The following is a 13499-nucleotide window of genomic DNA, read 5'->3' as shown; positions in this document are numbered from 1 at the left end:
GTCTCAGTGTTTAGTTTTTTAAGTGTCTGTTTATGTGTCTGTATAGGTATTTCTTGGTGTCTGTATAAATATGTTATGCCTGACTCTTTGTTTCTGTGAAGGTGTCTTGATGTCGGTCTAGGTGTCTGCTTGAATGTCTGTTCAGGTCTCTTGATGTCTGCCTGTATCAATAAAAAATGTTTAGTGAGACTTATCCTGTGATAAAGTATAATAACTAGACAAAGTGGACAACATGGAAGCCAGGTCTCTGTCACGGGTCATGGTCATAGCTGAAGATCACAGGTCATGGTCATAGCTAAAGGTCACAGGTCACTGTCATAGCCGAAGGTCACAGGTCATGGTCATAGGTGAAGGTCACAGGTCATGGCCATAGCTGAAGGTCACATGTCATGGTCATAGCTGAAGGTCACAGGTCATAGGTGAAGGTTGCAGGTCATCGTCATACCCGTAGGTCAAAAGTAATTTTTTTATTGTGTTGTTCAAGTTCAAGTGTTCAGTGTCTTGTGTTTTATTGTTAATTTAAGGTTTTTCTTTGTCGGTATAGAAAAACCATCTCAAAATGTTTCGTTGTTGTTTAGTGTATAATCTCAGGTGTAGTGAACGATGCTGAAAGACTGAACGCTGAAACACAAAAATACAATAAAAATAATTGTAAAAATAAACCAGAGCAGTTGGAGAAAAAATCCCTTTTCCGAAAAAAAAATTGCTTTATCGTGTAAGACATCGATTCACACAACAACGGGTTTTTCTTTAACTTTGTGTTTTTTTGTCGTATTTTCCTATATAAATGTTGCTGTAGTAAACATATTCTCTGATAATGATTTATATAAACATGTATTGAACAATGTGACTTATATGTACACAGAGAGCGATAATTTTCCCCTATTCTTCGTTCATCATCCGACACATTTGATTGATTATAACATGTACGGTACTTTTGGCTAGACTTTGAGCAATCAGGAGGGTCAACACAACGGGGGGGGGCCTGCCAACCTAACTTTTTGTCCATTATTACAGTCCTCCATCTTTCTCACTACCCTTCTCCCTCACCACCCTTCTCCCTTACCACCGCCGTACCTCTTCTCCCTTACCACCATCCCTCTTCTCCCTTACCACCCTCCCTTTTCTCCCTTAACACCCTCCCTCTTCTCCATTACCACCCTCCCTCGTCTTCCTTACCACCATTCTCCCTTTCTCCCTTTTATCATCATTACTTCGAATACGCTGGATAGCTTCAAACATAGGTTGGATGCTTATATGTGCAATAGGGATTGGGTGTAAATGGGACTGCCCAGTATGGGCCAATAGGCCCGCTGCAGTTTCCTTCATTCTTATGCTCTTACCACCCTCCCTCTTCTCTCTTACCACCCTCCCTCTTCTCCCTCGCCACCCTCCTCCCTCACTGGGCATCAACACAGGCGACCAGAGAGGGAGAAGGTTCCCTCTCTCTTTCTTGGTAACATAAGAACATAAGAAAATAAGGAGTCTGCAATAGGCCGGTTGGCCTGTGCATGGCAGCTCCTGTCGAGAGTTACTATCACTCTCTATCATCCATGAATCTATCTAGCCTCCTTTTGAAACTTTCCATAGTTCCCGCACTTACTACAAAGTTGGTAAGCTTGTTCCACTCGTCCATCACCCTATTTGTGAACCAGTTTCTTCCTATCTCCCTCCTAAACCTAAACTTATCCAACTTGAATCCGTTGCTCCGAGTCGTATCCTGCTCGGATATTATAAGAACTTTATCTATATCCCCTTTATTGATTCCTTTCACCCACTTAAATACTTCTATCATATCTTCCCGCACTCTTCGTCTTTCTAGGGAATGTAAGTTAAGGGACTCCCTCACACCTTTGCCTAGTGTTAGTGTTGTGTTACTATACAGATGGTACTTTTTCACACGTACTAAATTGTCAAGAAGGTTAGGCTGGTGTTTGGTTGCCCCCTCACCACCGCCTGAGAGTATTGGTGACGGTCTACTGTGCTGGATCACCTGAAGATATGCCCTCTTTATGTCACCTCACCTGATGATTAAATACCCAAACGCTGTCTGGGAGGGTTGTGTTATGCACCATCTACCCCTACTCCTGGCTCGAGGGAAGTCGTAGTCAGTGCTGCAAACTGAACGATCCCTCTTGTATAGTGATGTTAAGTATAGTAATGGTAAATAAAGTGTCGTGAAGTCACTAAAAATCCTGTATCGTGCATATATACTCTCAAATATTACATCATGAACTGCTATTCGTACAATCCAGCGAAGCTTCGAGCTACCACATAGCACCTCTGAACGATGGGGTAGTGGGGGAGGGGGCGTTCGGTATGAAGCCAAGGCTACGACTTCCATCGAGTCAGGAGTAGGGGTAGAGTGTGCAACTGTGCATCTAACCTATGGCGCGTGAGTGTACCTATAGCAAAAGACTCGCTCTACAAAATGTATGTTAAACTTTTTTGTGTGAGACAATTTGACACAATGAGGAAGGATTTTGATAAACCTTCCGAGACAACAGGAGTCGCGGTGATCATTGTGCAATTCATCGACCCTCTCCGTAAAGTTACTTTTTGGAGCGAGTGCATTAAGAGTTATTTATTTATTAGGGACCCGACAACTGCGCGCGTATGTGGTGGTCGACATTCCATCCCATAGTTCAGTTTGTTACCACATGTTCCCAACTATTAACTTTGTACTCAGTCTCCCGGCCCCTCGATATTTACACCGGGAATACTATACCTTTTGTGAACTCTATATCTGATGGCTTGGCCTCGCGATGGTTGCCAGCGCTGGTTATACAAGTTGTCCACATTAAAATAATGCAAACAGAATATTCACTCAACTCATAGTCAGCGAGGTTGAGTTTCGTTTGGTGTATGAGTACATTCAGGTACGTTAGGGTAGACATTCAACATGTGCACCACTAGTAGCACAGACTAAGTCATAACGGCACACAATTCCCCCCCCCCCACATTTTTTTAACATGTATAGAGCTGCGGTCGTGAACGCGCGACTTTATCCACAGTTGAACGTGGGATTTGTAGTTCGGTTCTGGTACTGTGGATAGACTTCCTTAGGCTTCGGTGGAAGGCAGCATGTATGCTTTCAACATCCTCCCCCGATGTTCTGGGTTTTCCTCCACTGTGCTGTTTTAGAACACCGCCAGTCTCCTCAAACTCCTTCACCCATGCGTACAGGTGGTTCCTTGCCAACCGTTGTACGGAATCGTCATTGCACCGGGGTAGGTGACTACAGTTTGGCCATGCATAATACACATTTACCCTTTTCTTATGGGGTTGTCATAATTTAATCTGAAACACACACACAAAAAATCAAGCACATAAACTTCTTGCGGTAACTGCAGGTTTCAGCATCCTCACATTTATGCATAAATATGTGTAAGGCCTCAAAGTTATTTCATTTCAATGTGGACAGCAATACCAACTTAAATACGTCAGTCCAGTCAGGTGATACATCTCTCAGTTGACTCAGCACAGTCCACCTGGTCTTAAGTTTACTATGTATTTACCACACATACAACATAAGAATGGAGGAAACTGCAGCGGGCCTATTGACCCATACTGGGCAGTCCCGTTTATACCCAACCTCTATTGCTCATATAAGCATCCAACCTGTGTTTGAAGCTATCCAGCGTATTCGAGTTAATGATGATATTTGGTAACTTGTTCCATTCATCCACTACTCTGTTTCCAAACCAGTGTTTACCTATTTCACGAGTTCGCTCCTGGTTGGATAGTTTGAGTACCTTTGTAATGTCCCCTTTGTTTAGCCCTGAACACCTCTATCAGGTCGCCCCTCGCCCCATTCCATCAATTCCCACAAAACTTTTAAGTTGCACCTTTCTTCCCCCTTCGTACCTTCAACCGTTAAACCTACAATTCTATTTAAACTGTCATTAAGACCCGAAAAATAACAAAGTCTGCCGTAACTATGAACCACTCGGGTAAGAGTATAGGTCTATGGCTCACCACCCTCAGTGAAGGTAAATAAATACATTATGAACAGGTGACATACAGCATCAGTACAATCCGCTTACCTGGGACCTTTAACAGCCCATACACGCGGCACTTAGCGCTGTAGGAAGCTGGTGAGTTGTGTATGAGGTTTATTCCTGGCTTCGTACGCCTCCGGTCTTGGATGTAGGCTCTCAAAGGTTAGTAAGATTTTATTTCTGAGGTTGTAAAATTTCACCTAACTGGTTGACTTAAATTAATGCAATAGAATAACGTTAAAAATGACACCATTATTATATTGAGATAACTATAAATAAATACTCGACAGTGATAAAGATAAAGTTAACCAGAAAGTCTTAGGTAAATGGGGTTAAGTGTACTGTCTTATAGTTTAATAATGAGTTTATTTCTAACGTTAACTTTGATCTTTTTGTCGTAAGTCAACCAGTTAAGCGTAATTTCACTACTTCAGTTACGAGAAAAAAATCGTCATATGAACCTTTAATAATCTGGTCCTCATGTTGTTCAGTAACACTATCCCCAAAGAGGCCGTGTCTCGTTACCCAAGTCATCAGTGTAACTACCACACCACTTTTGTCTCTCATCCTTGTGTTGCAACTCACGTAGACCAGTGACGTGTGCCTCCTGACGTGTAGTTTTGAAGAGTCGTGTTGTAAGAATGTGATCGTTTCCTACCCCTCCGTTAGTGGTGTTTAAACTAGGTGTAGTGAAGGAGTGGGTGGAAATTATCGTGGGTATGCTTTGAGAATCCTTACCTGAAATTGGATGTAAGAGTAAAGATGTCCTCTACTCTTACCAACACTTACACACGAGGTTTACAATACGTGTTATGTAAATAGTATACCTCCTTACTTCTTGTGTTCCCCCCTTCCTCCCCCCTTCTCTTCTTCCTCTCTTGTTCTCTCTTTCTCTTCATCCACCTTCTCCCTTCTTCCCCCTCCTTCCTCGCATAGTCGTCTTCCTCTCTTCTTTTCGTCCTTCTCTTCTTCTACTCTCTCTACTCCCTCTCTTCCCCTCCTTCCTCTGCTCCACTTCTTCCTTTCCTCTACATCTGTACTTCTTCTCTTTTTTCAAGTTTATTTCCTCCTCCTGTTTCCCTCTCTTCCTCCATCTACATTTCCCTTCTTGTCTTATCCTTTACCTCACATGTTCTCCCTCACCTACCCCTTTCTCCCCCTCCCTCCCTTTTACCTCTCCCATCATTTATACATTCTTCACCTCCTAAATTACCTATTCGTCTTCCCTCTCCCTCCCTCCCCCCACCATCTACCCCCTACATATCCCTCCCCTACTATCTCCCTCCCCCCACCATCTCCCCTCCCCAACTATTCCCCCCTCCCCCACCATCTCCCCCTCCCCATTATTACTCAGGCATCAGAGAAGGATCTTGGGGCGGCTCTACCAGCTGATGCCAACCACCTACAAGTTCTCCCGTAATTACCGCACCTTGCCCCCCTAGCCCAGGTGGTGGTGCCCTCCTATCCCTCCACCAGTCCCTTCACTAGTTCCTCCACCAGTCCCTCCACCAGTTCTTCCACTACTTCTATTAGTCCTTCTACCACCTCTCCCACTTAAACCATCTCCACCCCTAACCTCTCGACCACCCCACCATCCCCTCCACCACTACCTCCACCCTCTCCATCCACTCCATCACCACCACCACCCCGCCAACACCACCACCCCCTTCACCACCACCACCCCTCCACCACCACCGCCCCTCCTCCACCACCGCCCCTCTTCCCGTCCATTCCTCTACCGCCCCTCCCACCACTCCCTCCACTACCTCCCTACCCCTCCATCCACTCCCATCACCACCACCACCCCTCCAACACCACCATCCCCTTCACCACCACCACCCCTCCACCACCACCGCCCCCCCTCCACCACTTCCATTCCTCTACCACCACCACCTCCACCCCTCCACCACCACCCCCTCCACCACCACCAGCCACTCCACCACCTCCAACACCACCACCATTCCCTCCACCCCCTCCTCTATCCAATTAATTTCTCATTCAGTTTTAATGCGGGTTTTGGGGCGAGCATTAAAAGTGGCTTCTCCTCACCTGGCTGCAGAGTTTTATAACATAATTCTTGACAGGTAACACATCCTACCGATATTACCCAGGTGAGTGAGTGTCTGTCTGGAGCCACTGAAAAAAAGAAGAATTAATATGATTTTTATGTTAACAATCGTCCAAAAAAGTGTCATAGCTGCTTGTATTTATTTGGCCCCATTGAATTAAGAAAAAATATATCGCAAGGTATTTTTAGGACCATTGGCCAGAGTGTTGACGTGTTAACAAAAGACGTGTCGTGATGTCTGTTTTATTGACTATTGTTTAGTTGTTTATCTGTTAGTGAGGAGCTACAGAGTGATAGTGTCTATATTGTTAATTTTTGTTTTTGTTAACAGCATAAATAATACATACATACATGCTCAAAAGAGTGTGTGTGTGTGAGAGAGTGTGTGAGAGTGTGTGTGTGTGTGTGAGAGAGAGAGAGAGAGAGAGAGTGTGTGTGTCAAAATGCTCTTTATCGGTGGTTCCTCTGTAGGCGGTCTTTGTAGATCAAGACCACCCTTTCCCTCCTCCCTCCTTTCCCCTCCTTCTCCCTCCTCCCTCCCTTCCCCTCCTCTCTCCCGTTCCCTTCCCCCATCCTTCCTTCCCTTCCCTTCCTCTCTCCCTCCCACCTTTCCTCCCATCCTCCTCTCCCCTTCCCTTTCCTTCCCTTATTCTCCCGTCCCTCCCTCCCCTCATCTCCTCTCCTTTCCTTATTCTCCCGTCCCTCCCTCCCTCCCTTCCTTCCTTCCTTCCTTCCTTCCTTCCTTCCTTCCTTCCTTCATCCCCCTCTCCTTTCCTTATTCTCCCGTCCTCCTCCCTCCCTCCCTTCCTTCATCCCCTCTCCTTTCCTTATTCTCCCGCCCTCCCTTTCCCCCTCCCCCCTCCTGTGTATATCAGCATCATTTCCTCTGATGAAACTCAATCCGGGAATGTGATCGTTCAGTAAATCAGGTTTGAGTTTCATTAGCCGATTTTATCTCCTTCTTATAACCCGGAGATTGATTATGAGATGTCGTCAACACCTGATCGTGGTGGTGTGAAGGCACGAGTAGTGGTTGTGGTAGTAGTGGTAATGGTAGTAGAATGGTAGTGGTGGTTGTTGTAGTTGTAGTGATGGTGGTGGTAGTGGTGGTCGTTGTAGTGATGGTGGTGGTAGTTACGTATCTCTTATACGCTATGATAAAACTTGTCAACACTACCACCTGACTCAAGCACCAACAATAACAACCACAGTAGTAGTAGCAGCAGAAAGACCTCCCCCTGGGGTAAGTAATCTGGCACCTGCAGGGGGGGAGGGTCGCCCCACACCACCTGTCGCCAGCACGGTGTGTCGGTGGGGGGGGGAGGCTGTCGCTGCCACCACCCCACCTCGCCCCTCTCTCTGTGTTGTGTATTGTTCCTTGGGAGAGTCCTAGAAGACCTCCAGTAACTGATAATATTATACCGTGTGTGTGTGTGTGTGTGTGTGTGTGTGTGTGTTTATACTTTTATGCATTTATATATTTTTGCATATATACAGTACTTATATTTTAATGTATTTATGTTTGCATATGTGCTTACTGTACGTTGCATGTGTGCTTACTGCACTTCGTCACTGTCAATAAACTCTTATTGTCATAAACACAGTTGATATTTGTTATTACTCAAACAAATAGGGGTTTATTCTGATCACTTGTTTTCTTGCCACACTAATAATAACAAATTAACGATAAACACAACACAACATTTACACAAATAATAAGTAACATATTGTCCTCACTCTTCACGGGAGCTCAGGCGAAACATTTTATTTCCAACGCCTTGTTTACGCGGGAGCTACTTGTTTTTACTCGGCCAATAAAACAATTTCAGTGGGACCGAGACACCCTGGACGTGTCTCGGGTTTGTTGATTCAATAAAATGGTAATAATGGTTTTTATACCTTGCGTGAGGAAGACCCCTCGACCCTCCGGCGGCGCTGGTGAGAACCTTCACCCGCCTGGTCGTTGGCTCAGACGGGAGGAGGGGAAAAGAGAGAGTGGAAATGTGAAGATAAAACATGGGTGGAGGAGGCAGGCGAGGCGAGGTGCCGTGGCTGTATCAGTAATGATCTTTGTGATCACTGGGATAAGAAACATGAGTCAGACCCTGGTGAAGCAGAGGGTTGTGGGTGATGGCGGGGTGTAAGGCTACAAGGAGATGTGACACACGTCTACTGTATCGTGGCCGGACAGATGGCCGAAGGACATTTGGCCGACGGACTTTTCACCGACGGACAATAGACCGAACGGACAATTAGCAGAACGGACATTTTGGCGAATGGACATATGGCCTTTTTTTCTTTACAATGTATTTGCTTTATAAAACACAGGATAAAAAGATAATATAATTGCAATGTGATAAATTAGCATGATAGAAAATTCTTTTTTGCACATTTATATAGGTTAGGTTAGGTTCGGCCATTTGTCCATTCGGCTAAATGTCCGTTCGGCCAAATGTCCGTCGGTGAAATGTCCGTCGGCCAAACGTCTGTCGGCCAAGTAACAGCTTGCTTCCTCGGGCGGCACCGCTGTAAACATCAGCTTCAGCACGGGGGAACACAGTACAGTACAGGGTTGTCTTCTTGCCATCCGTCCTGGTGTTAATTTGAAATGTTGTGAGAAGGTGAAATTCTTTAGATTTGGCAAAGCTTTAGATAACTACTGTAACTTAACACTCTCCCAGCCAATACGACCTAAAGCAGATCAGGTGCACGGAGACCTCATCTCGTGGGGCCATGATTTAGTCAGCCAGTCAATCAGGAAAGACGTTCTTGGGGGAGGGGGCTGCCTGTCATAGCTAAGATACCCATCGGTGAAGAAAAAAATCCTCGTTTTCTTTGATGTGGGAGATGTTTGGGTGGTGTCGTGTGGGACCACTTGACAGGTGTCTTAAACCTGGTCCTCCGGGAGGCGCTGATGGCCGAGGATTACCTGAACGGTGTGGGGGCAGATGTGTGACAGGTCAAAATTTGTTGCGAGAAAATAGAAAATGGAGAAGGAGTGAGGAACATGAGAGATACTGAGAGATATCGACAAGCAGACTTAGAGAGAGAGAGAGTCACAGGAAATTTCTTTCAGTAATATCAGACGTGAACCATCAATCATCCCACCAGCCACTAAATACAAATAACAATAATTCCACCTACGCCTTCAGAGAAAATAATAACAGGCTTTTATCGCCGCTCTCCCACTGTGACTTGACACATCTTGTCAACCTAACCTAACCCAACCTTGATATCTCCCCTGGTCAACCTAACATAAGCTAGACACCTCCCCGTGTCAACCTAACCTAGACACCTCCCCGTGTCAACCTAACCTAACTTCGACACCTCTTGTCAACCTAACCTACTAGACACCTCCCCGTGTCAACCTAACCTAACTTTGACACCTCTTGTCAACCTAACCTAACCTTGACACCTCCCCTGATCAACACGCAACCACACTCTTACCTGTAATTAACCTAACCCATCGATAGCCTTTCCTGACTTGATTGTTGGATACTTTTCATGGTTGAGGGATGTGTCATTTTGTTTGGTTTCAAGTGGGAGTTAAATTATCCACTGAATAAGTCTTGTGTCACTCTTGTTAGTTATATGTTACATGTCAAGTCACTCTCAAAGACAGTTGAGTCGATTCCTCCTCATCCACTCTGATACTTCACACTTATGACACTTTACACTTCACTCCTCAACACTAACACTTATGACACTTTATACTTCACTCCTCAACACTCACACTTATGGGCACTTTACACTTCACTCAACACATCACACTTATGACACTTTACACTTCACTCATCAAAACCTCACACTTCATTAATTAACACCTCATATCAACAACACTTAACGCTACAGTCACCAACTTCCTTCCTTCCTTCCTTCCTTCCTTCCTTCCTTCCTTCCCTTAACAGTTCAGCAGTAGTAGGAGGAGGGTAGGTGGTAGAGGGAGAGACAGTGGGAGTGGGGGTGACACTCTCTTAACTCAGTTCCTAAACACTCTGACTCCCTCCACACCCCCCCAATACCCACACCCCTCCTCCCTACCCACCCCATAAATCGACACAGTAACCACCTGAACTCTATAAAACGATAACGAACTTGAGTCTATATCTTGTTTTATCGTTGGAAAGCCACAGTTCATTCTTACTGACATGTTGATGGTAATCGCTGCGCTGTACGATAACAATTATGACCTCTTATTAACTTACTAACAACTACGTCAACTACCTCAGCCTCTTCCTCCCCCTCCTTCTCCTCCTCCTCCTCCTCCTCCTCCTCCCCGTCAACTGCCCCATGTTAATTAACGTCCCTTCCTCCCTTCTCTTTTCCCTCTTCCAATTTACCCCCTGTCAATTACCTCCCCCTTCCATCCCTCTTCCCTCCCTCCCTCTTCCATCTTTACTCGATGTAGTACTCCATCACCACTCCTCCATCTCTCCTTCCTCTCTTCTTCCATTTTCATATTTTTTCCTTTTATCTCGTGATCCTCCTTCCCCTCCTCCCTCTCTATATTTTTCCCACGTCCCCTCATCTTGACCTTCTGCCTTCTCCTGCCCTCTCATCCTCCCCCTCCCTGCACTCCCTTCAACGTGACCTCACTCCTCCCACCACCCCTCTCTGCCGTGCCCCCCTCCCTCTCTCTCTCCAACACCAACTATATAAACCATTTGATTATAGTTGAATAAAGGTCTCAACACCACAACCCCTTCCCCCCATCCCCCCCTTTTTTTCTCTCCCTTGTAATTTTATTGACTCACATGATCCCCGACCCGTAATTTATGGTCCCCGTTAAAAGTGGTTCTTGTTTTGGTATCAAGAGCCTCTCGTGTTTTATGTGTCTAGGGGTTTACATCTGGGTTTAACTATGATTTTATCTCTCGGTTTAGTTTGAGGTTACAATAGTGCTATTTCTGGGTTTACCTCTGGGTTACATTTGGGGTTTTACACTGGGTTTACCTCTGTAAGGTTTAGGTTGAGTTTCCGATACCAAGGTGGAGTATTGATACCAAAATGAAGTACAGGTGCCCAGGTGCTCGTAATGACAAAATGACTAATTAGTGTACCAAGTGACTCATAATGATGCCAGTTGACTCACAGGTGCTTACATAAGAACATAAGAATGGAGGAAACTGCAGCGGGCCTGTTGACCCATACTGGGCAGTCCCGTTTACACCCAACCCCTATTGCTCATATAAGCATCCAACCTGTGTTTGAAGCTATTGAGCGTATTCGAGTTAATGATGATATTTGTTTACCTATTTCGCGCCGAAATCAAAATTTGTCTAATTTAAAACCATTGTTACGAGCTCGCTCCTGGTTGGATATTTTGAGTACCTTTGTAATGTCCCCTTTGTTTAGCCCTGACTTCTGTTTATACACCTCTATCAGGTCGCCCCTCGCTCTACGTCTCTCGAGGGAGTGCAAATTAAGATGCTTTAACCTGTCTCTGTACTCAAGGTTCCTAATGCCCGGGATTAGTCTTGTCATGCTCCTCTGAATTCTTTCCAAGGATTCTATATCCATTCTGTAATACGGTGACCAGAACTGAACTATGACCAGAACTGCAGGTGCGCATATTAACCCAACCTAATCACAGGAGTTTACCTCAAGTGAATAATTATTTTTTTCATAATAACCCAAAATGAATCACAGGTGTTCATATTGACGCCAAGTGAATTACAGGTGTTCATAATGACCCCAAGTGAATCACAGGTGTTCATAATTACCCGAAGTTAATCACAGGTGTTTATAATGACCCCAAACGAATCACAGGTGTTCATAATGACCCAAACGAGTCACAATTATTTTTTTCATAACCCAAAATGAATCACAGGTGTTCATATTGACTCCAAGTGAATTACAGGTGTTCATAATGACCTGAAGTGAATCACAAGTGTTCATAATTACCCGAAGTTAATCACAGGTGTTTATAATGACCCCAAACGAGTCACAGGTGCTAACAGGAACACCGGGTGATTATAATGTGCCCAGTTGACTAATATATACTCATAATGACGCCATTTCAGAGGAATAAGCCATTCCACTAATGGCTCTAGTTACTCAAGTTGACGCGTCTGGTGAGGGCAGTAGTCGGTGCCTCTGTGTGGGAGTGACTTACCGTGTGTGTTGACTGAGGAATTAAGAACAGAAGGAAGTATAGTGGTCATATTCATCATTATGTTCATCATGCTAGAATTGTTATATTTTGGGGAGTTAGAAGGTCAAAGTTCAAAATCGCGGTCTAGAGTAGGGGGGGGTACTCAAGCGTTTTTTAGTGCGATCCCGTCTAGTGCTGTTGCCTATCCAGTACGAACCTCCCCCCCCCCTCACACACACACACACACACACACACACACACACACACAGGATTCAACATTCTTTACCAATCCCCAACCGGATATTTCACGAGCAAAACACAAAACCATAACATCCTGAACCCTTCTTGATATCTGGGCAAGCCTGACCTAGACTGACCTGACCTGACCTGACACAGAGTAGCTGCGTTAATCCCATGACCATAATATATGGCCCCGACTTAACGAGACAACACCTGTCGCCCACCTGCTTCAATCATATGTGACCACTGCAAGACCCAGGTGACTCCAGCCACCCCATGGGCTTTATGGGAACCTAAGAGCAAAAGTGTGCGACCCCCATGATGCATTTTACGACCCCACTTGGTATATACATAGTATTTATTTTATATCAACATTTAGAACTACTCTGCACTAGGAAGGACAAAGGTTAGAACTTTTAGTCAAGATGGTAGAAAGTGGATTATACTGCACATACAATATTGCAGCCGCTCCGTCTGTTGTCTGCTTGAAAGTCAACGGGACAAAGTTCAAGACGTCATCCTGTGATGAGTTGGCAACTGGTCCGAATGCAGTTTTAGTTCAAGAGAATACGAGATAAAGATATCTTCACCGTCAGTCATCCGGCGAAAAGTAAAAGATTTGATTGATTGAATATTCTGACGAGGTGATGAGAAAAATTACATGAATAATGAATATTATATAAGATGTCCCCACTCTTCTCTCCGTCATTTCCTCCCCACCCCCTCTCCCTCGTCACTTCCTCCCTCTCCTCTCTTCCCTCATCTCCTCCTCTCCCCACCCTTCCCACAAAAATAGTCACATAAGAACATAAGAAAATAAAAGAGTCTGCACAGGCCGGTTGGCCTGTGCATGGCAGTCCTGTCGAGTTACTACTCTCTATCATCCATGAATCTATCTAGCCTCCTTTTAAAAACTTTCCAGAGTTCCTTACTACAAAGTTGCTAAGCTTGTTCCATCGTCCACCACCCTATTTGTGAACCAGTTTCTTCCTATCTCCCTCCTAAACCTAAACTTATCCAACTTAAATCCGTTGCTCGAGTCCTATCCTGCTCGGATATTATAAGAACTTTATCTATATCCCTTTATTGATTCCTT

This window comes from Homarus americanus, unplaced genomic scaffold (assembly GCF_018991925.1).
Source record: "Homarus americanus isolate GMGI-L3 unplaced genomic scaffold, GMGI_Hamer_2.0 scaffold54315, whole genome shotgun sequence".
Lineage (NCBI taxonomy): Eukaryota > Metazoa > Arthropoda > Malacostraca > Decapoda > Nephropidae > Homarus > Homarus americanus.
Note: the sequence above shows the minus strand (reverse complement) of the source record.